Raw genomic sequence first — 13,137 nt, forward strand, 5'->3', positions numbered from 1 at the left:
GTACATGTATGTGTATATATGTATATATATATGCATGTGTATATACATATATACACATGTTTAAAACTAGATTTTTACAATAAACACAGAGGTTTTAGTATATTCACATACGGATTTCTGTGTATAGGTATACTTGAACTAAAATATCCTTATCTCTAATACGGAGTTCTTCGTAATTCGCATTTGTTCTTGTAACCCAATGTACTACATACAATGGCAAAAATCTAGACTCAACTTAACTGAGTCTCAAAGCCCTGTTGACATGAAAGCAGCTATTCGATAGAAATTATAGTTTATAGTTTACACAGCCCATTGCATGATATTTCATTATAAATACATACGTTTCAATGTATTTAGAAATAATTTATCAAATATACAGAGGTCATGTGCAAATAATAAATGAATTCGACCGCAGTTTGATGTATTCATTAGAGCTTTAACAATAAATTGATCCTATAATTTAAGCTTTGTTACTTCTTTTATTTTATTATGGATAATCAAAAACATTTCCGACTATTCGTGCTGTGGAAGCATGGGGATTAAACCAAATGTAGCAAAAGATTAGAAACAGTGTATGTAGAGTACGGGTATTTTTCTAATAATGCAAACACGCGCCGCTAGCTTAGTTTTGACATATCTAGAATACCACGCCTTGCGAATTAGCTTTCCAGACAGAGATGAATGATGAATTTTAAGGACTGCATTACCGTTGTTGAATACTCTATGCCTCGTGGGAAACGAAAATCTGTAACGATAAAATTGATGCACCGGATCATCGTCGACTTTAACTTTTGAAATGTCCTACCATTTTCGAACACCTCCTACCTCCCCCTGCCACCTCCGACCATCAATGGCCACTTTCGACCACCCCCTATCACCTTCTGCCAGCGCCGACCACCTCCTACCATTTCCGAACACCTCCAACCATCCTATTTACCTATATTACTAGATTAGCTATGATATGAAAAGAGAAGAATTATTCATTTCGAAATGGGATTCTATTCGACACGCGCTCGATGTATCCCATAACACTAATATTCAAAATTATTCCAACAACTTTTCATTTGCTCTCTCGATCTTGAATTTTCATAGGCATAGAATCGAAACGCTGTTTTAGCTGGTCGCAAGTGAAGTATCTGCGTTGGGTGGAGGAGCAGAATTGTTTTTCGTAAAGTATTCGGGCGGAAAAAAATTCAGAGTAACTGTAATACATCACGGATGCGCTAATTTTGAACGAGACGAAATGGATGCTTCGTATATGAGACAGTATTTAACGCTGCGTAGTGATTTAAAGACCTAAAAAGGTGAAAGGGAGAGAAAGAACGAAGCTTCTTAACACTTCGAGTGTATTTTAACACACATTTGAAAGATACGAGCAAAATTTTTCATCATCCAACTGTCGCAGAACGGCAGCGTTATCAGCCGACCCGTTAACTGAAGGATATATCTTCAGTCAACGGCTGACCATCGAAGGGCCTGGCCGCTTGAGTCTGGAATCGGCAGGTGAGATAAAGTGCGTATTTCTTGTATGAAATGTGAAAACTAAAATAATTATACATCATATATCATCGTACATCATACATCATACATCATACATCATACATCATACATCATCATACAGAGTATTAAAGGTCGAAACCAAAGTTTGGATGTCGGATGTTCAGAAAGTGACGTCACCAATTCAAAATCAGCTAGCCGAATTCCTCAGTCTGGAACGAACCGCGCAGTAGAGCGGACGGATGAGAGTCGCGCTCCGCAAATTTCGAGTACCGGGTTCCCAACCTCCCGGATCCCGCGCTACGGGTCAGCTACGCGGTGAAACTCGACTTCCAGGACACGCGCTCCGTAATTTCTTTACTCCAGGTCCGCTACCTGGTAAAACACGACTTTCAGGACACGCGCTCCGTAATTTCTTCACTCCAGGTCCGCTACCTGGTAAAACACGACTTTCAGGACACGCGCTCCGTAATTTCTTTACTCCAGGTCCGCTACCTGGTAAAATACGACTTTCAGGACACGCGCTCCGTAATTTCTTTACTCCAGGTCCGCTACCTGGTAAAACACGACTTTCAGGACACGCGCTCCGTAATTTCTTTACCACAGGTCCGCTACCTCGTAAAACACGACTTTCAGGACACGCGCTCCGTAATTTCTTTACTCCAGGTCCGCTACCTGGTGAAACACGACTTTCAGGACACGCGCTCCGTAATTTCTTTACTCCAGGTCCGCTACCTGGTGAAACACGACTTTCAGGACACGCGCTCCGTAATTTCTTTACTCGAGGTCCGCTACCTGGTGAAACACGACTTTCAGGACACGCGCTCCGTAATTTCTTTACTCGAGGTCCGCTACCTGGTGAAACACGACTTTCAGGACACGCGCTCCGTAATTTCTTTACTCCAGGTCCGCTACCTGGTGAAACACGACTTTCAGGACACGCGCTCCGTAATTTCTTTACACCAGATCCGCCACCTGGTGAAACACGACTTTCAGGACACGCGCTCCGTAATTTCTTTACTCGAGGTCCGCTACCTGGTGAAACACGACTTTCAGGACACGCGCTCCGTAATTTCTTTACTCGAGGTCCGCTACCTGGTAAAACACGACTTTCAGGACACGCGCTCCGTAATTTCTTTACTACAGGTCCGCTACCTGGTAAAACAGGACTTTCAGGACACGCGCTCCGTAATTTCTTTACTCCAGGTCCGCTACCTGGTAAAACACGACTTTCAGGACACGCGCTCCGTAATTTCTTTACCACAGGTCCGCTACCTGGTAAAACACGACTTTCAGGACACGCGCTCCGTAATTTCTTTACTCCAGGTCCGCTACCTGGTAAAATACGACTTTCAGGACACGCGCTCCGTAATTTCTTTACTCCAGGTCCGCTACCTGGTAAAACACGACTTTCAGGACACGCGCTCCGTAATTTCTTTACCACAGGTCCGCTACCTCGTAAAACACGACTTTCAGGACACGCGCTCCGTAATTTCTTTACTCCAGGTCCGCTACCTGGTGAAACACGACTTTCAGGACACGCGCTCCGTAATTTCTTTACTCCAGGTCCGCTACCTGGTAAAATACGACTTTCAGGACACGCGCTCCGTAATTTCTTTACTCCAGGTCCGCTACCTGGTAAAACACGACTTTCAGGACACGCGCTCCGTAATTTCTTTACCACAGGTCCGCTACCTCGTAAAACACGACTTTCAGGACACACGCTCCGTAATTTCTTTACTCCAGGTCCGCTACCTGGTGAAACACGACTTTCAGGACACGCGCTCCGTAATTTCTTTACTCCAGGTCCGCTACCTGGTGAAACACGACTTTCAGGACACGCGTTCCGTAATTTCTTTACACCAGGTCCGCCACCTGGTGAAACACGACTTTCAGGACATGCGCTCCGTAGTTTTGGCTGTCCAGGTACTTGACCTGATGACTTTTGACCTTCGGGAGTAATTTTGCGTAGTTCCGGCTGTACAGGTTCGCGACCTCGTGACTTTTGACCAAGCACTGTGTAGTTTCTGCGCGGGTCCGCTACGCGGTGAAACTCGACTTCCAGGATAAGCGCTCCGTGGTTCCTGGTTCATGTTTACAATAAATTATTTCAATTCGTTTTTCGCGCAAGCCGAAATTCAGTAGCTGTCAGTCCGCTAATAAAATTTCTCGACTTCCGGGATAAGCGCTCCGTGGTTCCTGGTTCGTGTTTACAATAAATTATTTCAATTCGTTCTTTGCGCAAGCCGAAATTCAGTAACTGTCAGTACGCTAATAAAATTTCTATAACTTTATAATCTTCTCATAATGTTTTTTGGTAAAATACGTCGATAAAAAAATTATATTAAACCTTACACATTATCTTTGATTTGTTCTCATGCTGGAAATATTTATCAGTATTCGAGGTATAACTCGAGGTGGTTGGCGGTGGTTGAAGGTGTTCGGAGTTGGACGAGGAGGAGGACGAGGAAGACAAGGAGATGAAGGTGGACGAGGATTTGTGCTCGGTGAGTAAAACACTTTTATAATATTTGATGGCAATTGTAATTATATTTGATCTAAAATATTTCAAACTAGTCATGTTTACATTAAATTATTTCAATTCATTTTTCGCGCAAGCACATATTCAGTAGCTATGAATAAGCTTATACAATTTATTATATTAGTAAACAATTAATTAATTGTATCAATCCTTATACAATATTTTTGATGTGTTCCTATACTGAAAATATTCACATTACATTATTTCAATTCATTTTTCGCGCAAGCACATATTCAGCAGCTATGAATAAGCTTATACAATTTATTATATTATTAAACAATTAATTAATTGTATCAATCCTTATACAATATTTTTGATGTGTTCCTATACTGAAAATATTCACATTACATTATTTCAATTCATTTTTCGCGCAAGCACATATTCAGCAGCTATGAATAAGCTTATACAATTTATTCTAACATCAATTAATTCATCAATTATATTAATCCTTACACAATATTTTTGATGTGTTCTCATACTGAAAATATTTATTACTATTCCAGGTATAACCCGAGGAGGTTGGCGGTGGTTGGAGGTGGTCGGAGGTGGACGAGGTGGACCAGGAGGAGGACGAGGACCAGGAGGAGGACGAGGTCGACGAGGAGGAGGCGGGGTGGGTCGTGGGAGAGGAGGGGCGGGGGAGGGGGAGGGAAGGGGCAGAGGTGGGTGGGGAAGGGGGTGAGGTGGGAAGGGAAGGGGCAGGGAAGGGGAGGGGAAGGACGGGGGAAGGGGGAAGGGGGGAGGGGGAGTGGGCAGGGCAGGGGCAGGGGGAGGGGGAGGGTGGGCTGGAGGGTGGGCGGGAGGATGGGGAGGGAGGGAGGGAGGGAGGGAGGGAGGGCCGGGGAGGGCGGGCGTGTGGGGGGGGGGGGGGCGGTTCTGCTCTATTAACTCCAACGGGTTCGCACTGACATCCGTCCTCCACCCACCCCCCCCCCCCCCCCCACACGCCCGCCCACCCCGGCCCTCCCTCCCTCCCTCCCCATCCTCCCGCCCACCCTCCAGCCCACCCTCCCCCTGCCCCTGCCCTGCCCACTCCCCCTTCCCCCTTCCCCCGTCCTTCCCCTCCCCTTCCCTGCCCCTTCCCTTCCCACCTCACCCCCTTCCCCACCCACCTCTGCCCCTTCCCTCCCCCTCCCCCGCCCCTCCTCTCCCACGACCCACCCCGCCTCCTCCTCGTCCACCTCGTCCTCCTCCTGGTCCTCGTCCTCCTCCTGGTCCACCTCGTCCACCTCCGACCACCTCCAACCACCGCCAACCTCCTCGGGTTATACCTGGAATAGTAATAAATATTTTCAGTATGAGAACACATCAAAAATATTGTGTAAGGATTAATATAATTGATGAATTAATTGATGTTAGAATAAATTGTATAAGCTTATTCATAGCTGCTGAATATGTGCTTGCGCGAAAAATGAATTGAAATAATGTAATGTGAATATTTTCAGTATAGGAACACATCAAAAATATTGTATAAGGATTGATACAATTAATTAATTATTTAATAATATAATAAATTGTATAAGCTTATTCATAGCTGCTGAATATGTGCTTGCGCGAAAAATGAATTGAAATAATGTAATGTGAATATTTTCAGTATAGGAACACATCAAAAATATTGTATAAGGATTGATATAATTAATTAATTGTTTACTAATATAATAAATTGTATAAGCTTATTCATAGCTACTGAATATGTGCTTGCGCGAAAAATGAATTGAAATAATTTAATGTAAACATGACTAGTTTGAAATATTTTAGATCAAATATAATTACAATTGCCATCAAATATTATAAAAGTGTTTTACTCACCGAGCACAAATCCTCGTCCACCTTCATCTCCTTGTCTTCCTCGTCCTCCTCCTCGTCCAACTCCGAACACCTTCAACCACCGCCAACCACCTCGAGTTATACCTCGAATACTGATAAATATTTTCAGCATGAGAACAAATCAAAGATAATGTGTAAGGTTGAATATAATTTTTGTATCGACGTATTTTACCAAAAAGATTATGAGAAGATTATAAAGTTATAGAAATTTTATTAGCGTACTGACAGTTACTGAATTTCGGCTTGCGCAAAGAACGAATTGAAATAATTTATTGTAAACATGAACCAGGAACCACGGAGCGCTTGTCCTGGAAGTCGAGAAATTTTATTAGCGGACTGACAGCTACTGAATTTCGGCTTGCGCGAAAAGCGGATTGAAATAATTTATTGTAAACATGAACCAGGAACCACGGAGCGCTTATCCCGGAAGTCGAGAAATTTTATTAGCGGACTGACAGCTACTGAATTTCGGCTTGCGCGAAAAACGAATTGAAATAATTTATTGTAAACATGAACCAGGAACCACGGAGCGCTTATCCTGGAAGTCGAGTTTCACCGCGTAGCGGACCCGCGCAGAAACTACACAGTGCTTGGTCAAAAGTCACGAGGTCGCGAACCTGTACAGCCGGAACTACGCAAAATTACTCCCGAAGGTCAAAAGTCATCAGGTCAAGTACCTGGACAGCCAAAACTACGGAGCGCATGTCCTGAAAGTCGTGTTTCACCAGGTGGCGGACCTGGTGTAAAGAAATTACGGAGCGCGTGTCCTGAAAGTCGTGTTTCACCAGGTAGCGGACCTGGAGTAAAGAAATTACGGAGCGCGTGTCCTGAAAGTCGTGTTTCACCAGGTAGCGGACCTGGAGTAAAGAAATTACGGAGCGCGTGTCCTGAAAGTCGTGTTTTACGAGGTAGCGGACCTGTGGTAAAGAATTTACGGAGCGCGTGTCCTGAAAGTCGTGTTTTACCAGGTAGCGGACCTGGAGTAAAGAAATTACGGAGCGCGTGTCCTGAAAGTCGTATTTTACCAGGTAGCGGACCTGGAGTAAAGAAATTACGGAGCGCGTGTCCTGAAAGTCGTGTTTCACCAGGTAGCGGACCTGGAGTAAAGAAATTACGGAGCGCGTGTCCTGAAAGTCGTGTTTTACGAGGTAGCGGACCTGTGGTAAAGAAATTACGGAGCGCGTGTCCTGAAAGTCGTGTTTTACCAGGTAGCGGACCTGGAGTAAAGAAATTACGGAGCGCGTGTCCTGAAAGTCGTATTTTACCAGGTAGCGGACCTGGAGTAAAGAAATTACGGAGCGCGTGTCCTGAAAGTCGTGTTTTACCAGGTAGCGGACCTGAAGTGAAGAAATTACGGAGCGCGTGTCCTGAAAGTCGTGTTTTACCAGGTAGCGGACCTGTAGTAAAGAAATTACGGAGCGCGTGTCCTGAAAGTCGTGTTTTACCAGGTAGCGGACCTCGAGTAAAGAAATTACGGAGCGCGTGTCCTGAAAGTCGTGTTTCACCAGGTAGCGGACCTCGAGTAAAGAAATTACGGAGCGCGTGTCCTGAAAGTCGTGTTTCACCAGGTAGCGGACCTCGAGTAAAGAAATTACGGAGCGCGTGTCCTGAAAGTCGTGTTTCACCAGGTGGCGGATCTGGTGTAAAGAAATTACGGAGCGCGTGTCCTGAAAGTCGTGTTTCACCAGGTAGCGGACCTCGAGTAAAGAAATTACGGAGCGCGTGTCCTGAAAGTCGTGTTTCACCAGGTAGCGGACCTGGAGTAAAGAAATTACGGAGCGCGTGTCCTGAAAGTCGTGTTTCACCAGGTAGCGGACCTAGAGTAAAGAAATTACGGAGCGCCTGTCCTGAAAGTCCTGTTTTACCAGGTAGGGGACCTGTAGTAAAGAAATTACGGAGCGCGTGTCCTGAAAGTCGTGTTTTACCAGGTAGCGGACCTGGAGTAAAGAAATTACGGAGCGCGTGTCCTGAAAGTCCTGTTTTACCAGGTAGCGGACCTGTCGTAAAGAAATTACGGAGCGCGTGTCCTGAAAGTCGTGTTTTACCAGGTAGCGGACCTGGAGTAAAGAAATTACGGAGCGCGTGTCCTGAAAGTCGTGTTTTACCAGGTAGCGGACCTGGAGTAAAGAAATTACGGAGCGCGTGTCCTGGAAGTCGAGTTTCACCGCGTAGCTGACCCGTAGCGCGGGATCCGGGAGGTTGGGAACCCGGTACTCGAAATTTGCGGAGCGCGACTCTCATCCGTCCGCTCTACTGCGCGGTTCGTTCCAGACTGAGGAATTCGGCTAGCTGATTTTGAATTGGTGACGTCACTTTCTGAACATCCGACATCCAAACTTTGGTTTCGACCTTTAATACTCTGTATGATGATGTATGATGTATGATGTATGATGTATGATGTATGATGTATGATGTATGATGTATGATGTATGATGTATGATGTACGATGATATATGATGTATAATTATTTTAGTTTTCACATTTCATACAAGAAATACGCACTTTATCTCACCTGCCGATTCCAGACTCAAGCGGCCAGGCCCTTCGATGGTCAGCCGTTGACTGAAGATATATCCTTCAGTTAACGGGTCGGCTGATAACGCTGCTGTTCTGCGACAGTTGGATGATGAAAAATTTTGCTCGTATCTTTCAAATGTGTGTTAAAATACACTCGAAGTGTTAAGAAGCTTCGTTCTTTCTCTCCCTTTCACCTTTTTAGGTCTTTAAATCACTACGCAGCGTTAAATACTGTCTCATATACGAAGCATCCATTTCGTCTCGTTCAAAATTAGCGCATCCGTGATGTATTACAGTTACTCTGAATTTTTTTCCGCCCGAATACTTTACGAAAAACAATTCTGCTCCTCCACCCAACGCAGATACTTCACTTGCGACCAGCTAAAACAGCGTTTCGATTCTATGCCTATGAAAATTCAAGATCGAGAGAGCAAATGAAAAGTTGTTGGAATACTTTTGAATATTAGTGTTATGGGATACATCGAGCGCGTGTCGAATAGAATCCCATTTCGAAATGAATAATTCTTCTCTTTTCATATCATAGCTAATCTAGTAATATAGGTAAATAGGATGGTTGGAGGTGTTCGGAAATGGTAGGAGGTGGTCGGCGCTGGCAGAAGGTGATAGGGGGTGGTCGAAAGTGGCCATTGATGGTCGGAGGTGGCAGGGGGAGGTAGGAGGTGTTCGAAAATGGTAGGACATTTCAAAAGTTAAAGTCGACGATGATCCGGTGCATCAATTTTATCGTTACAGATTTTCGTTTCCCACGAGGCATAGAGTATTCAACAACGGTAATGCAGTCCTTAAAATTCATCATTCATCTCTGTCTGGAAAGCTAATTCGCAAGGCGTGGTATTCTAGATATGTCAAAACTAAGCTAGCGGCGCGTGTTTGCATTATTAGAAAAATACCCGTACTCTACATACACTGTTTCTAATCTTTTGCTACATTTGGTTTAATCCCCATGCTTCCACAGCACGAATAGTCGGAAATGTTTTTGATTATCCATAATAAAATAAAAGAAGTAACAAAGCTTAAATTATAGGATCAATTTATTGTTAAAGCTCTAATGAATACATCAAACTGCGGTCGAATTCATTTATTATTTGCACATGACCTCTGTATATTTGATAAATTATTTCTAAATACATTGAAACGTATGTATTTATAATGAAATATCATGCAATGGGCTGTGTAAACTATAAACTATAATTTCTATCGAATAGCTGCTTTCATGTCAACAGGGCTTTGAGACTCAGTTAAGTTGAGTCTAGATTTTTGCCATTGTATGTAGTACATTGGGTTACAAGAACAAATGCGAATTACGAAGAACTCCGTATTAGAGATAAGGATATTTTAGTTCAAGTATACCTATACACAGAAATCCGTATGTGAATATACTAAAACCTCTGTGTTTATTGTAAAAATCTAGTTTTAAACATGTGTATATATGTATATACACATGCATATATATATACATATATACACATACATGTACATAAATAATTGCCAAGAAATTAGAAACACTCACAACTTGTCGCAAATAGAGTAAAACGTAAGGTTAATAATATACAAATTACACAAGCGCAACATAAAACGTGGCAAGGGTAATCCTAGTGCAGTGATTGTATAAACCGAAGAAATATACATTTACATATACATGATATAAATTATTAGACTGGAAATAAGTATTTAGAGAGCTTATCTAATTCCGATCTTGTAACAATAGATCATTAACATAATCAATATACGGTTAAAGCTGTATTAGCTACATTCACAATTGGGGATAATATTTTTTATCCATTTTTATAGTTATTTAATGTCTTGTACAACAATTTTTCAAACTTCACCGCAAAATGCCCAACGAGTTCTCGTAGTGCAAATACGAGTCCAATTACCTTACAGATGGCATTATATTGATTTTTGCCTTCTCGCGTCGAGTTATAAATACAGAGAAATCTCAATGAGAGCTCATTTCTATAAGATTTATTGTAGTGCTATATTCGTAGCTGTACCTGTTATTCTATATTATATACTCTCCTTAATTTTAAACACACACCACAACAATGGCTGAAAGCACAATGGCAAGAAGAGAGGAGCAATCTGCATCTTCATAAATCTTTTCTTCTTTATACGTAGCACAGCGATGTCACGTCGGAGGATATGTACTAGTGGATCACTAGGTGGGGCACAGAACTGAAACATAATTATGTTGAAAATCTTCAACATCTCTTACAGAAAGTAGGTACGTTGCCAGGACTTATATACCAACAATGAATATTCATAGAGGCTACATTCATAAATACTTACAAAAGTAAGCTAATATTTTACCCGCAATTGCTTATTACTGATAACTTGATATGACAATATCCCCTTCCCGCCCCTCCCCGCCCCTCTCGCGACCCACTCCGCCCTACCTACTTCTGCTCCTACTCCTACTCCTACTCCTAATCCCACTCTAACTCCTACTACTCCGACTACTCCTACTCCTAATCCCACTCTAACTCCTACTATTCCTACTTCTACTCATATTCCTACTCCGAGTCCTATTCCTACCACTACTCCTACTTCTACTCCTATTTCTACATCTTCCCCTGATCCTACTCCTGATGCTGATTCTACTTCGTCAAATATTGTAAAAATGTTAAACTCACCGAGCACGAATCCTCGTCCTCCACCTCGTCCAGCTCGACCACCTCCAACCACCTCGAGTTATACCTCGAATACTGATAAATATTTTCAGGATGAGAACAAATCAAAAATACCGTTTAAGTTTTAATGTAATTTTTTTATCGACATATTTTACCAAAAAGATTATGAGAAGATTATAAAGTTATAGAAATTTTATTAGCGCACTGACAGCTACTGAATTTGGGCTTGCGCGAAAAATGAATTGAAATAATTTATTGTAAAGATGACAAGTTTGAAAAATTTGAAATACAATATAAATGCAATTGCCAATCAATATTATATAAATGTTTTACTCACCGAGTACAAATCCTCGTCTTCCTCGTCCTCCTCCTCGTCCACCTCCGACCACCTTTAACCACCGCCAACCACCTCCAACAACCACCGATAATCACCTCGGGTTATGCCTTGAACAGTAATACATATTTGCAGTATAAGAACACTTCAAAATATTGTGTGAGGATTAATATAATTAATTTATTAATTGATAATACAATAACTTCTATTGGCGCATTCATAGCTACTGAATTTGTGCTTGCGCGAAAAATGAATTGAAATAATTTATTGTAAACAAGACAAGTGTAAAAAAATTTATATGAAATATAATTACAATTGCCATCAAATATTATAAAAATGTTTTACTCACCGAGCAGAAATCCTCGTCCTCCTTGTCTCCCTTGTTCTCCTCGTCTTCCTCGTCCTCCCTCTCGTTCACCCTGACCACCACTAACCACGTTTAACTATCTCCAACCACCTCGGGTTACACCTCGAAATCTAAGAAATATTTTCACTATCAGAACACATCAAAAAGATTTTGTCAGGATTAATATCATTTTTCTATAGACAGATTTCACCAAGAAGATTGTCAGAAAATTTCAAAAAATTATAGAAATTTCATTAGCTCATCGATAGCTAATGAATTTCGACTTGCGCGAAAATCCAATTGAAATAATTTATTGTAACATGACAAGTTTAAAAAATTTCACATACAATATAATTACAATTGCCAGCAAATATCATGAAAATGTTATACTCACTGTGCAGAAATAGCAGCATAGCTCTTTGTTATTGGTTTACATGAAAATAGTTGATCATAATTATTTATTTTGTACTATTATGGTATACAACTTGTTAACAACTGAAAGCAATCAATAATCATATAGATAAATATTTCATTAACACCGAAAGAAGGTCGATAATAAAATCAGATAATGAAGAAAAAATATCTTTCACGTCGGTTCAAAGTGAAAACCGAGTTCTTCAAACGCTGCCATATGAAAGATCTGGCAAAGTACACACGTTTTTTTTAAATCAATCAATTACCATAATTTTTAAGCGAAACGTTGATTGTTGGTTATTTTTTCCAATGGGAGATAAGTAACGATGCTTTTTAAAATTTCGAGTGTATTTTAAAACACATTTGGACAGTACAAGAAAAATGTACTCATCATAAATTGTCGCAAAATGGCGAAGTTATTAGCCGGCCATTGAAGCGCCTCGCCGCTAGAATCTCGAATTGGCAGGAAAGATGAAGTGCGTAATTTCTATCTGAAATGTAAAAACTAAAATTACTTTGAATTGACATATATTTCTATCATCGATGAACTAAAAAACTCAGAAAAATACATTAAATCACATTCATTTTTGTTCAGAATTTTCTGGGTAAGAATCGTTACTTTTTACGTTTGAGCTCGACAATTAATATGATATCACAGTTTTTTGGGTTATTTTCGTACATCGATAATAGAATAGTGCGCAAATTAATAATACCTAATTTTAAAACACCAGCTCGCTACAGCTCGCTCAGGATCGGATGCCTAGCGTAACAGGTTTTTGTACTCGTGCGTTCGCTTACTCGTTGTCAGTGTTTCACCGTATGACATAGTTGTAGGGGAGACTGGGGCACGATGACTCCCGAAAAAATTCTGGTATTTGCTTCACAATATATGGAATGAACACTGTTTTTGTGCATGTAAGGCAAACCGAATCTGCATGTAAGATTTTTTATATGTAATGCTACAAATCACGTTGACGCATGCGTGTAGGTATAACGTATTGTGATGTAA

General features: G+C 41.5%; 1 long non-coding RNA gene across 2 annotated transcripts; it reads right to left on the bottom strand.

The window, feature by feature from the left end:
* Positions 1 to 11,381: 11,381 nt before the first annotated feature.
* Positions 11,382 to 12,688, bottom strand: LOC124298025 (uncharacterized). 2 transcript variants are annotated; one of them, XR_006906705.1, is made up of 4 exons: positions 12,395 to 12,688; positions 12,109 to 12,129; positions 11,718 to 11,845; positions 11,382 to 11,478 (listed from the first exon to the last, which is right to left on the bottom strand). It is a non-coding gene; the product is annotated as an uncharacterized LOC124298025 (long non-coding RNA). The 2 variants fall into 2 exon arrangements; XR_006906706.1 differs by lacking the exon at positions 12,109 to 12,129.
* Positions 12,689 to 13,137: the final 449 nt, after the last annotated feature.

This window comes from Neodiprion virginianus, chromosome 1 (assembly GCF_021901495.1).
Source record: "Neodiprion virginianus isolate iyNeoVirg1 chromosome 1, iyNeoVirg1.1, whole genome shotgun sequence".
In the NCBI taxonomy this organism is placed as follows: Eukaryota; Metazoa; Arthropoda; class Insecta; order Hymenoptera; family Diprionidae; genus Neodiprion; species Neodiprion virginianus.